The following is an 11,492-nucleotide window of genomic DNA, read 5'->3' on the forward strand; positions in this document are numbered from 1 at the left end:
TTCACAGAGATGATATGGTAGGAATCTCATTATTAGGAAGCGCTTTGTAAATGCCAAAGTGCTCTACAAGCATAAGCCATTAGGCCAGATGAAGTGAAATGCTCAAAAGGTCACCAGCAAGAAGGAGACTTTCAGCAGGGCTGTACCAAGGGATTCACCAAGGATTGACTCAGGGGGAAAACTTGTGAATCTCGCAGTTGTTTTCCCTTTTCTTAGTCTTAAGGGTACACATTCAAACTGGGTCTCTAGCTGGATCCATGATGATCTTCAGCTCTCTGACTTCCAGGAAACCAGTGTTGGTTTTCATCAAAACTGAGTACCCCACAGCTGGAGGAGGAGTGGCATGTTGATTAAGTGATCTCTTGATACCAGTGAAGCTGGAAACCTGGGTAATGCTGGTTGGGTAAGCAGATTAAAAAGTAGAGAACTAATTGTATGCCACCTTGGTTATAAGCAGAGATACTGCAATGGAATGAGAGACAGGAGAAAAGGTGGGATGTAGATCCTGTATGAAGTTATGGGCACCTCAACTCATGAAAGTCAATCCCAAATTAGAAAAGAAGTTGCCTTCTAGGTGGTCCAGACAGCACTCAGCACAATGTGTGCTCATGCAATACAGTGTGATGGTGATAGTGACTGTCCTGGGTCTCCTTCTAACCTCTTTGGCTATGCAGGCTTTCCAGAGATATAAGCGTCTGCAAGCATCCAGTCCCCAGAAAGAAGATTGAAGGAAAGGATGTGGACGTTAATGGCAGGCCTGGGGCTCGGAACTTCTCCCCTCCCTCGCTCCCTCATCCCCAACCCCCATCCCCCGGCAGGCCTTCAGGCTCTGGAGACTGAAAGGGTTTCATTTCCGCCTGGCTGCAGGAACCACAAGTTCCAGACTAGGTCGGAATTGGAATAATCACAGTCAAAATACACCCAGATGCTCTCACACACCCAGACGCGCGCGCATCCCGGGGCCATGGGGCGCACGTGAGTCCACGCCCCGCGCACCCAGCCCTGCCTCTCACCAGAGCATTCTCGGCAGCTGCCACAGTAGCAGCCTCCTCCTCCTCCTTCCCCTCTTCTTTCTCCTACGGCCGCCGCCGTCGCCGCTGCTCTGTCTCCTTTACCCTCTCGTCTTCCTTCATCCCCCAGTTCCTGCTCCTCCTCCCATCCCCGGCGCCTCCTGCCTGGCCGCGAAAGGCAGAACCCTCAGCAGCGGCTCCCCCTCGCTCTCGCCGCGAAGAGGCTGGAACAGGTCTGTATTGGGGAAGCTTTGTTGCAGGCTGTTGGAGCGCGAGTGGCTCCAAGAGCCGCTGGGAGGGCACGAGGCCGAAGGGAGGGTAGATTATTTTTCAGTTTTTGGTCTTTTTCTATGAATAAATGGGGTGCGATGGAGAGAGAAGGCAGCTCGGTCCTTTTGCCAGTTCGCTGTCCCTCTCGCTTCATGGCGAGAGAATACCAAAGATGCCCAGACTCCTGCCCCCGCCCACCCCTAAAGCTCTTTTTCTTTGCACCCCCACTCCCCGCATCCACTTCCCAGAGCTGAGCTTTCTCTTCTACTGGGAGCTCATGATTGGGGCGGGGAGAGATGGATGGAATTGATCCAGCGGGGCACTTGGGTGCATGAGGCTTTGTTACATACAACAAAAACCAGTCCTCACCAGCTTCAGTTCGAGGCTAAGCTGAGGACTGCCGGTGGTATGGGGATGTGGGCCAGGCAGACTAGAGAAATGAGAGAATATGAGGGGGCACTCCCTGTGTGTGACAGGGCACACAGGAATGCAGTGGTGTGGGCCGCGGAGATGGTGCGGGTTTTGTGTGGGATTCAGTGAGTGTGAGTTGGAGTGCTGTGTGTGCGTGTGCGTCTGTGTGTGTGTGTGCGCGCGCGCGCGCGCGTGCGCGCGAGCGCGCGGACCATGGGGCTGGGCTACTCCTGGCATTGCATGTCCTTGGGTATCAACCCATGCCAAGCCAGATTGCAGTAATATGCACACGGATCAGGTCCACCCTGTTCTGCCCACATTGGAAGGGCCGTGATGGTTTCAAAGTAATGGAAATCCCCCCCAGCTGGGGCTGTTGCATAGGATATTACGTATGTGGAAATTTCTAGCGAGTTGACCAAGTCCTAATGGACATCGTTATTGTTCCCCCAAAGATGCTCAACTTTCTTAATGGATTTCCCTCTCTCAGCCAATGAGGAGCCAAAGCTCTTACAGTAATCCCTGCAGTAACAATCCCCTCTTTAATTAGTGGATCCTTATTTCTTTCTTTACTGCAGTGATGTTAGTGATGGGCTAGGATGCAGCTGTATGTTTGGAGAAAAAGAAACATACTAAATGCTCCTCTGTATTAGTTGTGGATTTGGTTTAGAGTTTTTTTTTTTTTTCTTAAACCATAAGGTGTGAATTGGTATGGTCCTTTTAAAACACTAAATCAGTAAAAATGAAGAAAACTGCAAAACCTTCTCTTTGACACTTTTATTTGTGGTTTTAATAAAGCATTGCTTTTTCGGGGTCCTAAATATACAGTTAAGTATAGTGATCATTCAAACGACCGACATTTATTAAACACCTGCTATGTGCCCATAGTAATGTTAAGTATTGAAAGTATAGAAATGAATAAATGAATAAAACATCATCTTAGCTCTCAGGGAGTGCACAGTCTGGTTGGCAAGATAGAGTGTGTAAACAGATAATTATACTAGAGTATGTAAACAGATAATTACACTAGAGTATGACAAGGGACAGGCAGGGTTCTGTGAGAACACAGAGGAGAGATGCATGGCTGGGGATGGGGGGTACCATCGAGAAAGGCTTCACAGGGGAAGTGACATTTGAGTGAGTCTTGAGGAATTAATTCACCAGGTGGTTAAGTTGAAGGAACAACATGTCTAAAGGCAGAGGGGTCATAGTTAAATAAGACTGCAGGGAGTCCTCAGAATTATTACTGTCACATTCTCAACCAACTCAAAATGAATCTCCCTGGACTAGGATGGTGGTTAATGGTAAATCCAAAAAGAGCCAGTATTGAAGATTGATAAGGATCAGAATGCATCCCCATCTTAAGAAATGTATAGCTTATTTATTAATATTAGTGTGTTTTGCTTAAAGCAAAACACATATTTATTAATATTAATTAATATTAGTGTGTTTTGCTTAAAGCAAAACACATATGGTATGTGTAAGTATGGATTTAAAAGGCAAATGAACTAGATGGACAGTATTCACAATGCAGAGTTTATTGCTTTACAAAAGGGTTCATAATCAGATCATCTTAAATAACAGTGCCCCCTGACATTTACCGTGAATATTTTTACCAAAAATCTATTTACACAGAATTTTTAGCTAGTGGATGGCATGCCAACGAAAGATATACTTGTATTACATTTATATTTTGCACAAAAAAATTACCATTTTAATGGAGGAATTTTCCCTCACAGTGTGGAAATTTAATAAATACTATAAGAAAACATGAAAATAGCATTAAAATATTAAATCTATTGTTTGTGATCTTTCATATTTTGAATTGTGTGTAAAATACACATGAACCAGGACAGAGTCTTCAGGGACTTTTACATTTTAGGTACTTTTAGTAATGTCAGTGGTAATTAATAATAGCACAAGATTCCATGCTGTTTGTTAGTTTTGAAATGAATATATGATGACTAATATAATACTCATGCAATTAAGCCAGAACAGGGGCACATTCGGAGTCTCTTCTCTTTTTGTGTTGGTGCTGATTGCATGGGCTGATGAATAGCACTGGAAATGAACCCAAGAAATGGGTGATTTTTATTGGAAGTCCCTGGTGGGCACAAAATTATGCTAGTTGAGAGCATGTAAGCTCTGAGGGCTTGAACCAGGATCTTGAACATCTCCTCCCTTAAATTAAGACCAAAAATAGCCCTGGGTTCTATTTGAAAGTAATTCCAGCAGAAATAGTTGAGCTTGAATCAACTTCCTCCCTAGTCTGGCCAATGCCAGGCTGCAAAGGAAATGATGGCCTGGGGTCCTTTCGGCCCATCGAGATCCTTTATTCTCTGGCTGTCAATACCACAAGGTATCAGGCAATATTTCTAAGAAGCATCTCCACAGCTTGGATGGAGTAAAATTGATCTGTCTGCTATACCAATACCCAGATCAGTTTAGTGGCCAGACCAGTGCTACACAATGTGTGTTCCAAAAAAGGCTAGTTTCACAAGTGTTAGTAGGTGTTACGTGTATGTGCGTTCACGCAAACACACAGAGTTTTGTGGTCAAGTTTAATTTGGGAGATTCTTGCTTAAACAGAAGCAGGTTTATTTACTGCAGGGTTTTAGGGTAATGCATATTGTGACTCTCCAAGAGAATGGAATATACAGAATTTCCCAGATATATTTGCCCACAGTACTTGGTGTTCCATCAAGCATTTTGCTGGATTGATGTTGAAATGAACGTTCTTTTGGCAATGCTGGGCAAGAGAATTTCTTGCTGAGTTCAGAGGCTGTCAGTACCTTGCTGGGCAAACTTGATGACTTGCTTCACCCCTCTAGGCTTTCCTTCACCCAGGTGTAAAATGAGGTTGATAATAATCTTTGCTCTCACTGACGGATGCTGTAATGACAACTAAAATAATATCTCTGCAAGTATTTTGAGCTTCTTAGAAGAAAGACTCTATATAAATTCAAAGTTATTATGAAATGGAAGTGAAGAATTAAGGCAATTATCCTAATAATTCAGGCCCAAATCCTGTTTTTCTCTGTGTTTTTGGGCAGATTGCCTCAGCTTTCTGCTCTACTTTGACTGGAATGACCTATCCTCATTCAGCCGTGGGTGACTCAGTTCTCTGGGCTTATTTCCTTTCACATCCTAAAAATTACAGTGTGGCCTTTAATTTCCTGTTTCAGAGGTATCATCAGTATAGCCTCAAGAAAAATCCCATCAATCTGAACACACCCTGCTGACCAGAGAACCCTGGAGGTGAATTAAGTTTAGTTGGAAAGTTGCTTTTATCCTTCAGATTCATTCTTTTGCAGAAGCAGTTCTAAAAGGCCATCTTGGAAGATAACTGCTACAGGGCTCATCTCCAGTGCTCTCAAAGCCCAATCTGGGCTGGAACCCCATTTGCAGAAGAGGTATCTTGAGCACAGTTTTGGGGGTTCATTTTTCCAATAGGAAGGTGTGGCCACCTTTAAGGAAATTTAAAGGCACAAGAAACAACACTCGTGTGACTATTGACCCTTCTTGATTCCCTTGACTCTTCATTAATTCCCTCAACCTCTTTTCCTTACAAGGTACCTTGAAAGAAGAATTGAGTTCTTGAGAATAATCATTGCAAATTGGGTTTGGGGTAGAGACTGATATTCAGGCATTAGAGTTACTAGTTTTACAGTGCTCTGTACATGGACCAGTCATTCTCTGCAAGAAAGCAGCAAGCTTCATTTTCAGTGGGAAGGATTTAGGTTAGCCACAGAGAAAACTGTGTGATACTAAAAGGTGAGAGTGAAGTCATTCTCTGTTCTGGAAAGTTTAGTGGAAATTCCTGTCTAGTAGGGGAGATTTATAGAATGGTGGAGATAAAAGTATCTTTCAAAGTTTGTCTGCTGAAAATCTCTGTTTGGATGAGGAAAATGAGGACCAGAGAAGTGAAGTGAATTGCCTAAGGTCACACAGCTACCACATGACAGAACAGAAGTCATCCTAAAGGTTAGAACTAATATCTGCCATCTGCTAATGCTCTTTCTACTATAAATAGCTATCTTCTTGTGTAGTTCAGGGAGAGTGTGGATTGGCTCATTCACTGGGGCTTGGAGGTCATGTTTAGGCCTGAGTTATATGGGCTCTATGTGGCAGCTTTATCAGAGGGACAGGTTTCTAGTGGAGCCCTGGAAGGCCATACTTCCTCTCCCCACTCTCTCTCCATTCTTCTTGAGTATATAGTTGTCTGAATCACCAAGCTAAGCAGCCAGATGAAAACCTTAGGACTGGGTGTTCTGCCTAGATACTCAGTGGGTGATTTGATTATCCCAGTCCCTCTACCTTGATGGTTATTAACATTTTATGGACCAAATACCTCCTTGAAAGTCCAAAAATAGCTATTGATCCACTTTCCAAAGAAGGACTCACATCCACTAACATGTGCATGTAATTTCAGGGACATCTAGGTCAACCGCTCCTGCTCTGCTGGCTCTTGGTATTGGTATACAGCCTCAGGTAACTTATAGATGCTCCCTAAATACTAAAGATTTCCAGAGCTGGGATTGTTAATCTTAACTTGGAGGGAATTAGAAATACTGAGATGAGACTTCTGCCAAATAGACTGGGAGAGGGTGAGTTAAGGTGGAATTTCTTTAGGATAAAAGAGTGGTATTGACTCCTGGATTTCAGGTGAAAACAAAAGGAATTGAAATGAGCTAGCATGGCAGGAAGAACAGTGGGAGATTTGGATGGATGGGAGAAGGAGGTCATTCTAGAAAGGGTGTCAATTATGCCATAATTATATGAAATGAAACTCTTCTAAAAGAATGTGACAATCTTTCATTTCTTTCCAGCGTTTTCCCCACCCCCTAGTTTAATTCTAAAAAGCAAAAGCTTATGACTTTGGGTATTAGAAATTGTCTTAGATACTGACACCATGTCCTTGAATAGGACATTTTTAGAGGCTGGGAATGGGAGCTGGGCATTGTGGGAGAATGATACAGATTGCCTTATTTCTTGTTTAAAAAAAGCATTTTTCTGATCGAAATAATATATCCTTATGCTTGTAAAAATAGAAATATGAAGTAGAACGTTCCTGGCTTCTCCATCACTGATCCCCCAATATGTTCACAATTTGGCATGTATCATTTTGTGCATGTTTTTATGAACATTCATGTGTGTATTCATGTACATAGAATAATAAAAGGTGTGACCAATGCTTCACATACTGTTCTTCAACATTCTTCTCATTGAACTATATGTCAAGAGGTCTTTTCCTGCCAGCATACCTCTAGTTATTTCATTTGAGAAAAGTAGATGCATAGTACTCTTATACAATTGTGACATAACTTCTTTAATCCAACCTTTATTAATTTTTACATTATTTCTGATTTTTAAAATTATTAAATATTTGTGCAACATACCTTTTTTACATGGATCTCTGCATACTATTACAAATGTTTTTGTAGTATAAATTCACAGTAGTGTAATTGCTGGTTTAGAGTCTGGTTTGCCCATCTTTGATTTTAGTAAAGCCTGCCAAATTGCCTTCCAGCAAGGCCACGGCTACATACATTCCCACCAACAGCGGCTGTTTCTCCACGCTTTTCCTCACCAATTTCAGATATTATTGATCTTTTAATCTTTGACAATGTGATAGGTGCAAAAAATCTTTTTACTTGCATTTTTTAGAATACTAGTGAGGCTGAAAATCTTTTTATATGTTTATTAGCTATCTGTAGTTCTGTGTTGCCATTTCATATCCTTTGCTTCTTTTTCTATTGAGTTCTTTCTTGTTTTGATAACTGAGATCTCTATATATTTTAGATAGTAACTATTTAACTTATCGATGTTGCAAACATATTAAGCAGTTTATTGTTTATCTTTTTAACTTTGATTTTAGTGTCTTGTACAGAAAAATTTTAAATTTTTTTAAAATCATAATTGTCACTCTGTTCCTTTATGAGCACTCAAACAATGCTACAGTAAACATGCTTGGTTTATATCATATGCATTTGGCTAATTATTTCCTTAAGATAAATTCCCAGGACTGGATTTGTTCAGTTAATTTTTTTTTAGATGTTGCCAAATTGTTCTCTACAGTTTTCTTTTTTACCAATTTACAATCTAACCACAGTATATAAAAGTATACTCTGCTCCTCCTCTCGATGTCTTCTGATAATTTAGGTTTTGCTTCTTAAATCAAGTGCCAGGCAGGAATTCATATTTGGCACCACAAAAGGTTTGAAACAGAAATCCCTAACTACTCATGAAATACATATAATGCATGTTTCACCTTCAATTATTTAAGCAAACATGCTTTTAAATTTATTTCCAACTAGAACTGTGTTGAAAGCCTTTTCAACATCAAATTCCTCTAAATTCACTGTGAAATGAATGGCCATTTAGGATCATTTCCGCTGACAGTAGTAGCCATAGCAGTAGACAATAGCGAATTAACTTTAGAGATCTACCATGTAGGACACTTGGAGAAAAGCTACAGCTGTGTCTTCACTGACCTCTGAGGTCAGCTGGATTAGTTCCAGAATTTTCCAGAAGCTGAGTGCTGAGTAGTAGTCAGCTTCTATCCAACTTGGCTTCCTGCAAAGAGGACAAGTTTGAGGCCTTCCCATGAGAAGTTATTCTAACCAAAATAAACAATGATGTCATCCTCTGTAAAGGGAATAGTGGCAAACAGGTACAGCTGTAGCATTCCACCTTACTTTGCCTGGGCTTCTTGTATCTCTTTTCTGCCAACATCTAGGTATGGTCAAGAGGAATTTGGTGTTTGTTTTAGGACAAGGGTAGGGTCTATAGATTAGGAGAAGATGGAAATCAGAGTGTTTGTTTGTGTGGCTGAAGAACTACTTTGTCTAAAGTCAGTAGCAACCTTAAAATCCCTTGGGGGTGGCAGAGCTGTGGAGGGAGCATGAAAGAGTGGCAACAGTTGTTATCTACTTTACAGATGGAGAAGACAGATGTGGAAAGGAGACATACTTTGAGAGTTGGACATTTCTGGAAAAGGGTTCTGACAAAGCCCCCAACCCCAACACTTGGTAGCTAAAAATTTGGTAACTTCTCTTCCCTAGGGATAAATACAGGTACCTTTAAAGTGCAGCTTCCTAATTTGATAAATTCCTGAATGCCCTTTGTACTTACCCATTATTCACTTTACCTGGTGTGTTACATACACAGCCCACCCCTGGGATGCCTTTGAGCTGTCAGAAGATGGGTGGATTATTGTCCTCAAAGGAATAATTTGGATTATTTGAATAATTGACAATTATGATTTGATGTTTCTCACTTGTTCAAAATCCTGGTATTTGTCAAATAGCTTTAGAACCCTATCTAATATGTGCATTAGGTACACACACACACACACACACACACAAATTTATAATTCTTTTAAAGGTTTGAACTAGAGTGAGGAACTGATGGCCATATAATATAATTATTAATCTTCGATGCCTTGAAAAAAGGCTTTGGTTGTTAACCTAATGAATGTCCCATCTTAAAGCTAGGGTGTCTCTTCTTCAATGCTGAATAATTTAAAACTGAATCATTATAGCCACAAATATGGTCTCTACACATAAATCATGTGATACAGTTCTCCTTATGTATGGTCATAAAGGGAGAGGTCATATTTTCTTTTTAAAACTATACTTGATGCTTTTGGTACAACTGGGGATTGTTATGTTTCATTTTCTACTGAATTAAGTATTCCACAAAGGTAACATTACTTTTTAACTCTGATTAGAACCAGGAGGGACATCTGTCTCCATACCTAAACTGGAAAGAACAATTTCATTAAAAGGCAAGGAGATTCAGTAGATGGAGCTTACAGTGCATTGAGAGGTAGAAGACCTGGATTCCAGTTCTTGCTTTGTTACTAATTGAGCTATGTGACGTTGAACAAGTGCTTAAATGTCTCTGAGCCCCAGAATCCTCACATATAGACTGAGGACACAGTTAGGAATAGATTATCTCTACTGTTACTTTCCATTTAAACAAAGCATACTTGTCTCCAAAGTCAAAGCTTGCTTCGTTACAGAATCACTCGTGTATACTTTAAAAAATATGTTTGAGTCTCCACTTCAACCAACTGAATCTGAGACTCCAAGAGTGGACCCTCAAAATATCTATCTGTTAACTAGCTTCTTAGATGATTCAGAGAAAGTCGTAACCCCTCCCATGGTGACTTTTAGGAGACGAGATCCTCTGGGCTTTCTGGCTTGAGGAAATGAAACCATTTTCCAAAATGGTAAGGTCCAAGTTTCTCAGTAACTCTGGCTTGGAAACCTATGATAAGAGACTGCATTTGGGAAGCTAATTTTTTGACCTACTTCCCTGGGGCTGGTTTCTGTAGAGGTGAGTAGAGAGCAAAATGTTCTTTTAATAAGAGCAAGTCTGGATGAATAAACTGACCAGTTATTCAATAATGAGCATATTCCAGGCCCTTTGGCACACAGTCTTCAGTAGAAGTGTTTCTGAGAATGTACAAAGTAGTTTCTAGAACTTTCACCCTTTCTGCCCAAGCTCGCCTTTGTATCTTGTTTGACATTTCTGTGCCTCCTTTGACTTTTTAAACTTTACACTGTTTTCTCTTCCCTTCATTAAACACAGTGTTTCAGTGGTTTTTCTTGTTGCATGGGGCTTCAACACCCCAGCAAAGTGAGTCTGTCTGTCTGGTCCTGGGGCCTGAATGGTTAAACAGAGTATTCTGTTGTTAAGAGTCCCCCACAGCGGTAAGGCTGTGTTATAACAAATGTGAATGTATGAAGCAACAGATTTTCCTGGATATGAAGAGTCTGAGCCTTGAAGAGTCTGAGTAACTTCAAACACCATGAAAGAAAGGGAGCTCCTTTTAATAGAAGAATAATATTGCCAGGACTATTATGTATCATTGTAGGGATGGGGCTAGGAGATTGGTTTTGATTCTTGATAACTGATAACTAAGTAAACCTGTAACATTGGCATTGAGAAGTAAATTCCTGAGAACTCTGTCACTATTATTATTTTTGTAGAGCATAGGGATATGAAAAATAATTGTCATTTGTCTCTTTCTACTCCCATTAAGAAGCTGATGCCAAGGGTATAGACAACCAGAGGTCAAGGTCAGGAGTGACTTCCTGGATGCTTTTCTGCTAAAGGTGGACTGCATAGGGGGAGATAGCCAGGAAGAGGGCCCAGAATAGGATGAACAATAGTTGGCTTGGATTAGTTTCCAGCTCACCCAAGTTCTTGTCTGATTCTCATTATCAGGCTTGCAGCATGTAGCAAGTGATATTTGGCATTGAGCAGTACAGACTCATTGAACTAGGACTGATATGGCTCAAACTTCTGAACACAATGATAAATCCATGCACAGAGAGTGCCAGAATATACCCATGGGATCAAGTCCATCCTCAAACTCTAACCTAATACCCCATTTGAAGGAGTCCAACTTTTCACTTTGACTGTAGTACTTTGATCAATTTAAAACTGCTGCACAAAAATGTCTTTTCTCTTTCTTGACTCTTTCCTGGTTGTCTTTAGGTTTTACCTGTCAAAAGAGCTGTTTTGGAGAAAAAGAGAAGGTAGTATAAGGTTAAGGGACTAGGAGCTGGAATTATTTGCTGAAGTTCAAATCCTTGTTCTATCTCCTACTACCTAAGTGATCTCGGAAAGTTTCTTAACCATCTAACAGCCTTAGCTCTGTAAAATGGAAAGAGTAATAATTGTACCTACTTAGTAGAGTTATGGTATGGAATCAAAGAGATAACACATGTCAAGGGTCTGCCCCATAGTTGGTGCTCAATAAATGGCAGCTATTTATTATTATTATTATTA

At 40.8% G+C, this 11,492-nt stretch overlaps 1 protein-coding gene across 1 annotated transcript in view; it reads left to right on the forward strand.

Annotated features, from left to right (window-relative positions):
- The first annotated feature begins 945 nt into the window (after positions 1 to 945).
- Positions 946 to 11,492, forward strand: part of PAK3 (p21 (RAC1) activated kinase 3) — a 289,996-nt gene continuing 279,449 nt past the window's right edge. Inside the window, exon 1 of the mRNA XM_025050559.1 lies at positions 946 to 1,243. The gene's annotated coding sequence lies outside the window, so the exon portion shown is untranslated. The remainder of the gene's footprint in view (positions 1,244 to 11,492) is intronic.

Source organism: Pteropus alecto, unplaced genomic scaffold (assembly GCF_000325575.1).
Source record: "Pteropus alecto unplaced genomic scaffold, ASM32557v1 scaffold107, whole genome shotgun sequence".
Classification (NCBI taxonomy): domain Eukaryota; kingdom Metazoa; phylum Chordata; class Mammalia; order Chiroptera; family Pteropodidae; genus Pteropus; species Pteropus alecto.